This window comes from Oryzias latipes, chromosome 4 (assembly GCF_053564925.1).
Source record: "Oryzias latipes strain Hd-rR chromosome 4, Olatipes_Hd-rR_3.1".
Taxonomy (NCBI): domain Eukaryota; kingdom Metazoa; phylum Chordata; class Actinopteri; order Beloniformes; family Adrianichthyidae; genus Oryzias; species Oryzias latipes.
In genome coordinates this window covers 11,856,369-11,866,447 of record NC_136240.1, presented here as the reverse complement: position 1 = coordinate 11,866,447, position 10,079 = coordinate 11,856,369, and the positions used below count along the sequence as shown (strand labels likewise).

The 10,079-nt window shown below is 38.9% G+C and overlaps 1 long non-coding RNA gene across 1 annotated transcript; it reads right to left on the bottom strand.

Moving 5' to 3' along the window:
* Nucleotides 1-6,830: 6,830 nt before the first annotated feature.
* On the bottom strand, nt 6,831-9,129 carry LOC144992016 (uncharacterized). Its single transcript, XR_013655723.1, has 4 exons — nt 8,996-9,129; nt 7,620-7,684; nt 7,360-7,515; nt 6,831-7,253 (listed from the first exon to the last, which is right to left on the bottom strand). It is a non-coding gene; the product is annotated as an uncharacterized LOC144992016 (long non-coding RNA).
* Nucleotides 9,130-10,079: the final 950 nt, after the last annotated feature.

The window sequence follows — 10,079 nt, the reverse complement described above, 5'->3', positions numbered from 1 at the left end:
GATATGTAATAAAAAAAAAAATAAACTACAAACAAGGTTAAACTAATAATTTAGACATTTTCACCATTTCTTAAACTAAAAAAATAAGAAAAGTGACGGACAAAAAACAAAAGGTGTTTAAGTATGTTTATTTTAACCAGATAATCCAGCAAGTTGTTCATTTTTTTAGAGTAAGGGAAACTATTTTAAGACGAGCAGGTTTCTTTCTATGCATCTTTAACTGTAGTTATCAGTACTGCATACCTAAACATTAAATATGATTGTATTAAAAAAAATAGTAAAATAAAATCATCATAAATTATACAAAAAAATACAATATGTTTATGTAAAAAATGCTGTGTTCATGGGTCAAAGTTCTTTGAGTAGTTGCCAAAAAAGAAAGACAAAGCACAATACAAATGCAGTTGATTCACACACATTTTCAGTAATTAGATTACTTTGTTCCCATAAATACAGAAAAAACAATGCATAGATCAGGGCTATGGACAACAGTAAGCCATACTTTAAAATAGTAACTAAAGGTTTAAATAAAATTTACTGTACAGTTATTTATAAAACTTACAAAAAAGTTAGTAAATACTTATTTTACAGTTTAAATTATAAATGATTTCCATCCAGTGTATTTGTATGCACTTTCTCATTGTGACCTATGTGGACGATTTGCATGTCTTCTATTTTCTTTGTTAAATTTCCCCATAGAATTTCCTGAGATTGTTTGTGTCATTGGAAATGGTTTTTAGTTTGTTGAAAATGAAATTTCAGTTCAGTTGACTGTTTACAGTTGAAGAATGATAAAAAATGTAGACTAATGAACAACCTATAAAAAACTAAAATCAAAGATAGCTAACTGTTAAAAACCCAAAAATAAATTTGAGGAAAAATCTTGATTGATTATTAGGTTTATTATAAGTTCCTGATGCATTCCTGTTCTGGCTTCTACTGCATGGCTTTGATTTTGGTCTGACATGTCAAGTACTCTACGTGTGTTTGTGTGAAGATCAGGTTTTGGTTCATGTACGTTTTTATGTATGCTTGTTTAAAGTTTCTGCATGGTTAGAAGCAGCTCTCACTAATTATTTACAGTTGTTAGTTAATTAGTCCCTTCACGTCAGCCTGTGGGTGTAATTCCTTTATCATTTTCTCTGTCTTGTCGCTTTTTTTCTTAGTGTTTTAGGTTTTGTCACTTTTAGGTTCTCTAGTTATTTTTTAAAGCCAGTTTGCTGTTTATTTATTCCACTCGTCTTTAGCCTCCTCTTTTGGAGTCCTGACAGCATGGGCTTTGGTCCTCACCAACTGCTTATTTATAGACTGCAACCAGAAAAAGTTTCAGGAAGTGCACGTGTGTAAGGAGAGGCCCTGACATGTTGGAAATAATTCAGTTTCTAGAGACTGTTTTTTTTTTAAGTTGTGAATATTTTTCCAACTTTGAGGAGCCTCGCCTCACACTGAGGGCCCGAGTCGTGCAGCTGGCTTTCAGAAGTGCATCAGCAGGTGTGCTGATGGCTCGAGCCACACTGCTTGCCCGCAGCTGCTAAGAGGTGAGTGGAGAATTTTTCATATTATTTTGTTGCCACTGATGATGCTGGTAATGTGTTTCAAATTAATTCAGAAAATGAAACACATCTGTGCGCATGTGGTCTACCACATTTTCTGGTGATTTTTGTTGGCTGAGATGTTGAATGATGCCGGACGACTTATTAAGACAATCACACTTGGCAATGCAAGGCATGCTGTCTGCTGTTTTTGCAATGTGTTGAATAGGGATTTATGTAAATTAAGATTGGTTGAAGCATTAGTCCACCTTTGCTATTTTTTTCCAATGCCTTAAATTTCCTGTCGTCTTTTCTGTTTGGTTTTTGATCTCCTTTCTTAAAAGTCCCAAGTTGGGATAAGTTTTATAAGTAAAATTCCAAGCTGGACAGATGTGTTCCAGTTAGTATTTAAGGGTCTAGCTGAGTATCCCCTTTAGTGATTAACACACTGCCACCAAACTTTAGTGGGACATGCTCCCTCCAGATGATTTCCTCCTGAATTGTTCATTGATTGAGTGGATTAATTTAATTTAAGTGGGGCAGAGCCTGTTGAGATTTCCTGTTAAACAAACACAGTGATGATTTTAAAACCTCCTGTTTACTGAATTTTCCGAGCAGTTATCCCTCAGCTGCTCTGATTCTGCTTCTCGTCTGTAAAGCTGGCTCCGATCAGTTGACTCATTCATTACAAAGGGTGTCTGTTGTCAACAGCAGAGCTTATCCAGTGTGATTAATGTAGGGTTTGTGGGACCAACCAAAGCAAAGACAAACTAGTGCTTTTAGATGGTCTTTTCGTAGGATGAATGGATTAGCGATATGTCACTGGATAAATCTTTTTCAGGTTTTGTCAAAGTTTTCTCACCTGAAGAAGAAAATGCCACTATTTTCCCAAGTTTTATTGTCTGCTTACTAGGACAATGCCCCATTAGAAGCTGAATAGTATATATTTTGTTTCAACAATGGTGAAATATATTCATGTAGTTACGTTGGAAAGAGTCCTCCACAGTGGTCTGCTGTTAATGGAGGAGAAGCTAAGCTTTATAGTCAGTATGAATAGACGATGCAGAAAGTTTTTCTCCATGAAGACTTGTGCCTCTGGTTGGTTCATTTTTTTTGCCAACACTGTTTTGATTTATTCTGTGCTGATACCAAACATTATACAAGTGAGGTCTGCTGATTCCCCAGTATGTTTAAATTTTCAGAAAAACTGAGATTTAACACAACAGTCTGAGCATGGATGTGTATCACTTGTAATCCTCTTCTGCATCATGTTTGTGTATGTACTGTGTCCTCGCCTACATGTGCGATCTCAATGATGAGTGCCTATTCATGAATACCTACATATTCTATGTATGCACATTAGGCCTCTATGCCGTTTCAGCTTAGGGTAAGTACTGGACATGGGCAATCCCCTGAGGCAAGGATTGCTCTCCACCCAAACAATGAGGTGTAGCTTTTGCTCTGTGTGAACGAGGAGAAACAAGCCTGTTCAGGAGGTCAGCTCTGAGCTGTTGACACTGCTCCCTGGATGCCTGTAGTTCTGGGCAGAGCCTCATTATCACATGGTCTGCTTGGATGAGAGTGGGCTTCGTTAGGAAGCAGCTGTCAGTGCTAAGGGGGCAAAGGGAAAGAGCAGATAAAGCAGAGCTTACACTGTGGTCCTTTTGTGGTGACGCTCAGGGGTTAGTTGGTTGCGGTATTCTAGTCTGCTGTAGAGTGTGTGTATTATTATTCTAGTCTTTGTGTGTGTGTTCATGCATACAAGTGTCATGTTAAATGCTCTCCTGCAATGATTTAACTTCTGCAAGGCTCTTCGTTAATGTCTCACATGGGCTATTTATTCCTTACGTGTTTGTTTCAAATATTTTAAGTTGATAAATCACACAATTTAAACATTTTACCTAAATATAATGTGCTATTTTTTATCCATAGTTTTTTTTCCAATACTATATTATAATACTTTATTTGTTGTTGTCACCGGTACAACAAAATGTTTAAAAGTGCTCTTTGATCAGCGCAATATATTTAAACATTTCCATGGTAAAATTTACTACTGAATGATAAATAATACATGCAAAGTGCATCATTCTGTCAATAAAAACAGAAAATCATTGTCAATTGCTTCGGGATTAAAAGTGCATCAATCATCAAAGAAAACAATGAAAATAAATAAAATTATTTTCATGGTTACAGATAGTTAGGCAGATAGATAGTTTGCCTGTGTGGGAGATCACAACATCCTTTCCACCAAAAAATTATAAATTAACTAAATGGTGGTAAATCGTGGAAGTCAGGTAAGAGATAAATACTCGGAGATGCAGAAATGACTTTCTGCATATTTCCAGCATCATAAGAAACAGCATGTTATGCATCTTAGACTTTTGCAGCTCGTGTCAGGTTTTATGTCTGTCACACCCGATCAGTTACCAAAGCTAATGGGATGCTACATGCTGCCTGAGACTTGAGCTGAAAAACTGCTGTTCTCGCGCACATTAGAATCTGGGGAATTCCAAAAATCTTGCATCTGGTAAAAAACAGAGCAACTCTCTATGGCACAACGGTCATTAACTTTTGGGATTTACTGAGATGTGATACCCTGTTGAGAAAAAGTTTCCACAGTGATGAGAACTGTTTTTCCAACTCGACCATTTTTGCCAAGCGGAAGAAACACCAGCCAGGAAAAGAAGCTGCCAATGGCTGTTTATTAGGAAGTGTAATGGATATTGAATGATGACATACAGATGTTGTCAAATAGGTGTGTGATCGGCACAAGAACGACTGCACATGTTTTTTTGAATGTTGAGAATAGTTGAAAGACTATTGTGATCATGGTTAAGAAAAAAACTAGGATTGAATGCCACTGATTCTAAATCTACATTGTAACAAACAATGACAAAACTGTATTGAAAGAAATTTAAGTCAAGTTTTTTTTCTTCTATAAATTGACAGAAAAAATATTCTGATTGACCAGATTAACTTTTGGCCTTTTTCCTAACCTGAATGTTTTAAAAGGTTGTTGCAAGAGAAACTACAATTAGAATACTTAAAATGAATATTTTTTTCCTTCATTCACTTTTATTCTTATTCACAATGCTTTACTATCTAAAGAGAAATGCAGTTCTTGCCTGGTCTGTCATCAAGTCCACATTGTAAAGATGAATTGGAATTCCTGCGAGTAAAGGCATCCCGTAAAGCTTGTTGGTTTTATAATACATTGTCAAATCCTACTCTGATCATCTTTTAATCTAGTGTAAAAGCGTTCCTAGTGGTCTTTTATTTATGATCATAGCATTTTAAGGATAAAATCTAAAATTCTTTGTCGTTTTATATGACAGGTTCTGCAGAGCGGCAGTAGTTCATCAGAAATTTGCTTCTGAGTTGTGAGTGGATGGGATTGTTCCCATCATCCCTTTATTTACACTCTTTCACGCTAGCTTACAGCACCTCACAAACCCAACCTAACATTAGCGGTGCAGCTAAAATAGTGAGTAAGATTGGGCTATCCACAAGTACAGTTATAAGCCAAATGCCACCTCAGACCAGGAAAGCAAAAAATATGTGGATTTATTTTCCTGCAAGGGGATGTATCGGAGCTGGGCTTATACCCTGCTTATGCCCAGCCAGCAAAGCCAAGTGGGCCCCATATGGTTTAAAGATGGGCAGAAAATGTGGGCCCCAAATGGTTTTGTCCGCAGTTTCCATGGTGGCCCCAACTGTGTCTGCCCGCATAGGCTTGAAGTGGGTGCTGAGTGGGTGTCAGTTAGGCCCCAAGTGGGTAAATAATATTAGAACCCATGTAGGGCCCATATATTTGCCCATGTGGGCTGGAAGTGGGATAAAAACAGGGCCCATGTGGGTCCCAACTGGGTAAACTACCCAAGACCCACTTTGGCCCCACTAATGTGTCTATCAGTATCCTATATGGGTTGTATGTGGGACCTAAATGGGCTTTAATGTGGGCTATAAGTGGGTTTGTCCGCAGTTTCCGTGGTGGCCCCAACTGTGTCTGCCCACGTAGGCTTGAAGTGGGTGCTGAGTGGGTGTCAGATAGGCCCCAAGTTGGTAAATAATATTAGAACCCATGTAGGGCCCATATTTTTGCCCATGTGGGCTGGAAGTGGGATAAAAACAGGGCCCATGTGGGTCCCAACTGGGTAAACTACCCAAGACCCACTTTGGCCCCACTAATGTGTCTATCAGTATCACATATGGGTTGTATGTGGGACCTAAATGGGCTTTAATGTGGGCTATAAGTGGGTTTGTCCGCAGTTTCCATGGTGGCCCCAACTGTGTCTGCCCACGTAGGCTTGAAGTGGGTGCTGAGTGGGTGTCAGATAGGCCCCAAGTTGGTAAATAATATTAGAACCCATGTAGGGCCCATATTTTTGCCCATGTGGGCTGGAAGTGGGATTGAAACAGGGCCTATATGGGTCCCAACTGGGTAAACTACCCAAGACCCACTTTGGCCCCAATAATGTGTCTATCAGTATCTTATATGGGTTTTATGTGGGACCTAAATGGGCTATAATGTGGGCTATAAGTGGGTTTGTCCGCAGTTTCCGTGGTGGCCCCAACTGTGTATGCCCACATAGGCTTGAAGTGGGTGCTGAGTGTATTTCCTGTAGGTCACAAGTGGGTAAGTAGCATTAGAACTGACATTGGGCCCATATTTTCACCCCTGTGGGTTAGAAGTGGGATTAAAACAGGACCCATATGGGTCCCAACTGGGAAAAGTACACAAGACCCACGTTGGCCCCACTAATATGTCTATCAGTATTGCATATGGGTTTTATGTGGGACCTAAATGGGCTATAATGTGGGCTATGAGTGGGTTTGTCCGCAGTTTCCATGGTGGCCCCAACTGTGTGTGCCCACATGGGCTTGAAGTGGGTGGTCAGTGGGTTTCCTGTAGGCCCCTAGTGGGTAAGTAGCATTAGAACCATACTCATAGTTAACCATAACTCGTAGTTCTTCATCTGTGGGCTGGAAGTATGATTGAAACAGGGCAAAGATGGGCCCCAATCAGGTAATCATCCATGACCCATTTTGGCCCCACTTAAGCATCAATTAGTATTGCATATTGGGTTAATGTGGGACCTAAATAAGCCACCATGTGGGCCATGAGTGGGTTTGTGCAGTGTTGCCATTGAGGTCCCACCTGTGTTTTCCTACAGTGCTATATACCAGTGAACCATTATAGGGTCTTCTTTTCCATCTAGCTTTCCTAAAACCCAAATGAGAAGATTCTGTAAAATCCCACTGTTTCACAACATAATTTTCCAAATGACGTCAACAAAATGCTTTTAAAATGTTTCAATTTAATAAAAGAAAATAAATTATCCTGATCCTGCATTGTGAAAACGAGATACAAGACCATGGCAAGGTCACCCAAAGGTTTAACAGATAACACACAGGATCTAACATACAACAGTTACTTAATAAAATAAAGAACTACTTCACTTGGTACAGTACAATATGAACAACCTTAATGTGTGCCAATTATGTGACGAAAAAATAAATAAATCCAGTAAAACAAAATACTCATAGCATCCTTGACGGTTCCTGAGAACAAGCTCCATCGGCTTGATATTCAAGCTCTCTTTGAGTCCTTATAGCTCGGTTTCCTCCCCTGTCACGAGCTCCAACAAACCATTTGGAGAGGCCCTTCTCCACTTCCTTTAGTGGGACTGGTTGGGTGATGTCATTTTTTCTTCACTGCCCCTAAAAAGAAATCACAAAAAACAAAGTATTCATTTTAGCCTGGGATTAAATTTACTAAATCATTTGTCAGTGATGAATATAAATTAATAAATTCAACTCTAATTACCATAGAAGACATCAAAAAGACGCAGTTAGCAGAATTTATTCTCTCCATGACGTCCAAACAGGTTATATTGCAGAGCCAACTCATTGGACATGAGGAAGCCCATCATTCTTCTGGTTGCATCGTCCAAGAGTCCCCAATTACTCCAACCACAGCAACCTTTTTAAATAGAGAAAATATCACAAGATAGAAAGATGCAGTTAAACGTTAACAGCTTAATTACATATATAAATAATAAAATAAAACTTTAAGTATAAACTTACAACTGCTGACATGAAATCTATATCGGCGAGTCTGTCACGACAACTTGAGTGAAGCTGCAGGTGACCTGACCAACACAAGGGACAAAACAACTAAACTCTGAAATAACCATTCCCTGAAGCAAGTGTTAAAGTAACTCTAGGATGATAAATAAAATTACGTTTACTCTATTTATATATATATATATATATATATATATATATATATATATATATATATATATATATATATATATATATATATATATATATATATTAAGCATAATTAAAACTATTAAATACTTCCAGAAACTCAATACAGGGGCCTATACCCTGTTATTTCTAAGCCCTTAATAGTAAGCAACATCCATATATATGATAATATTACCTTTGGCACACACACAAAAGGATTTTTTTGATTAAATATTGGTTATTATCCTGCGTTTTTTTCCAAACTGGAAATAACAGGACTCATCCTCTGAGTCACCGGCTTTCGCTCTGTGTGTGTGACGTCAATCTCGGCAGATGGAGTCGGCCTCGGCAGCGTGTCTGCGTTTCTCCCAGGAAAACAAAAAAACATTCAAACTTCTGCAAAGATGGATGTGCATATTGTGCATATAAAAATAAAGCGCTTTTGACAAACATTTTTGCTCTGCGGAGAAAGTGGGTGTGTGTCTGAGGGCGGTGCCGGCAGCGCAGACTCTCATGAACGGGACCGTTCTCAATAATGTGTTCTTCACGTCAGCTCATGAGAAGAACCCGCTCGATTTTAGAGGAATACTCGCGAATGGGTCGAAATACCGCTTAGGTGTCATTTTGTGAGGAATCAACATTATAATACACTAAAAAGCTAAAACAAAAAAGATTTTGCATTTTATGGATCTAAACTCGCCGCTGGACTGATTAGTATTCATTCATTTTTACCGAGAAATTCCGGTCATTTTTCAAAATAAGATCATTCAGACTCATAATAAAACGAACTAAAAAAACATTTCACACAAAACCTGGCCAAATTATATATGGCCAAAACAAGTTATCCCCGCAAGATCCAAATAGAAACCACTAAATTGGACGGAAACCCGCCGAATCTGGCAACTCTGTTACTAGGATGCGCTTCCTTGTTTGACGCCTCGGTGAAACGCCGACACACACTGGCTGGATGATCGGTGACGCGACCCTATACTTGTCATCATGTCTGGAAATAAACCTTCTGCACGTGGAAACTAGTTGTCTGCCCGTTTGTGACACCGGCTTCTTTCAAATGCAAAAGCCGCTGTAACGTGGATGGATTCAACTGCAGGACAGAACAACACTCCCGAGCTGCGCATGCTTTTATGAACCACATTTATCATCGCCAGTTAGAGCTGTAAACAAAACACAAAACCATAAAGGTATCTTACCTTGATATCAATAAATGGCCTGGATGAATGGTGCGACAGAAGTGCAGAATCTCCTTGCGTTGACGGACCAGGACGACTGACTGAATCCGTATCAGGAAATGAGCGGGAGATTCAAAACGCAGCAACCGTCCAATCAGCAACGCCTGCTTACCACTTTGAACTCCTTAAACCACCCTGCTTGCCCTTTGAGAAAAATTAAAACTTTAATTCTATTTTTTTTTTTACTTTTCAACAGTCAAAATGGGTTTTTGTAATAAGGCAGGTTTCTACTCCAATAAAAAAGTCATTTTATTTACATATTAAAATTTTCTATAAAAACTAGACTAAACCAATCCAGCATATGAACACATTTTATTTCAGTAGTAGTGTCAGGTAAGTTTGCATGACAGATGTTAAACTATTTTTGTAAGCTAACACAAGTAAAAGAAAAAATAGCAAATTGCTCTTTATGCTCATTGTGATTAAATGGTAAATGGCGTATACTTATATAGCACTTTTTACCTTCTTTCGAAGGCCCAAAGCGCTTTACAGTCACAGGTCCATTCACCCATGCACACACACATGGCGGCTCCGCTGCCGAACACTGGCGCCAACCTCCCACCAGAGGCAAGGTGGGGTTCAGGGTCTTGCCCAAGGACACTGCGACACATGGGCATGCAAGGCGGGAATCATACCTGCAATCTTACGATCATGGGTCGACTGCCCTACCACTGCACCACCGCCGCCCCATATTAGTGCAAAGGTGTTACTACGAAGGGGAATATTCTGCTGTGTTCCAACCAATTTCACATTTAAATACTTCCAACATAATTCCAAAAAAAATTAATTAAAATTGCATGCACTAAATTAGATGAACTAAGGGAATTATTAGATATTCACCTCACCCAGCTCACTCTGTTAAAACAGAAACACTGCAAAGCGTGAGACACAGCGCAGAGGACAGCATCACGACACATTCACCTTTCCCACAGCTAGACTGCCACAGTTAAAATAATGTCAAAAATTAATAACTGAAATGCAACCAAAGACCACCATCCAAATAAATGTCTAATAACTTGTAATCTGCAATCTAATTGCCTGCAAT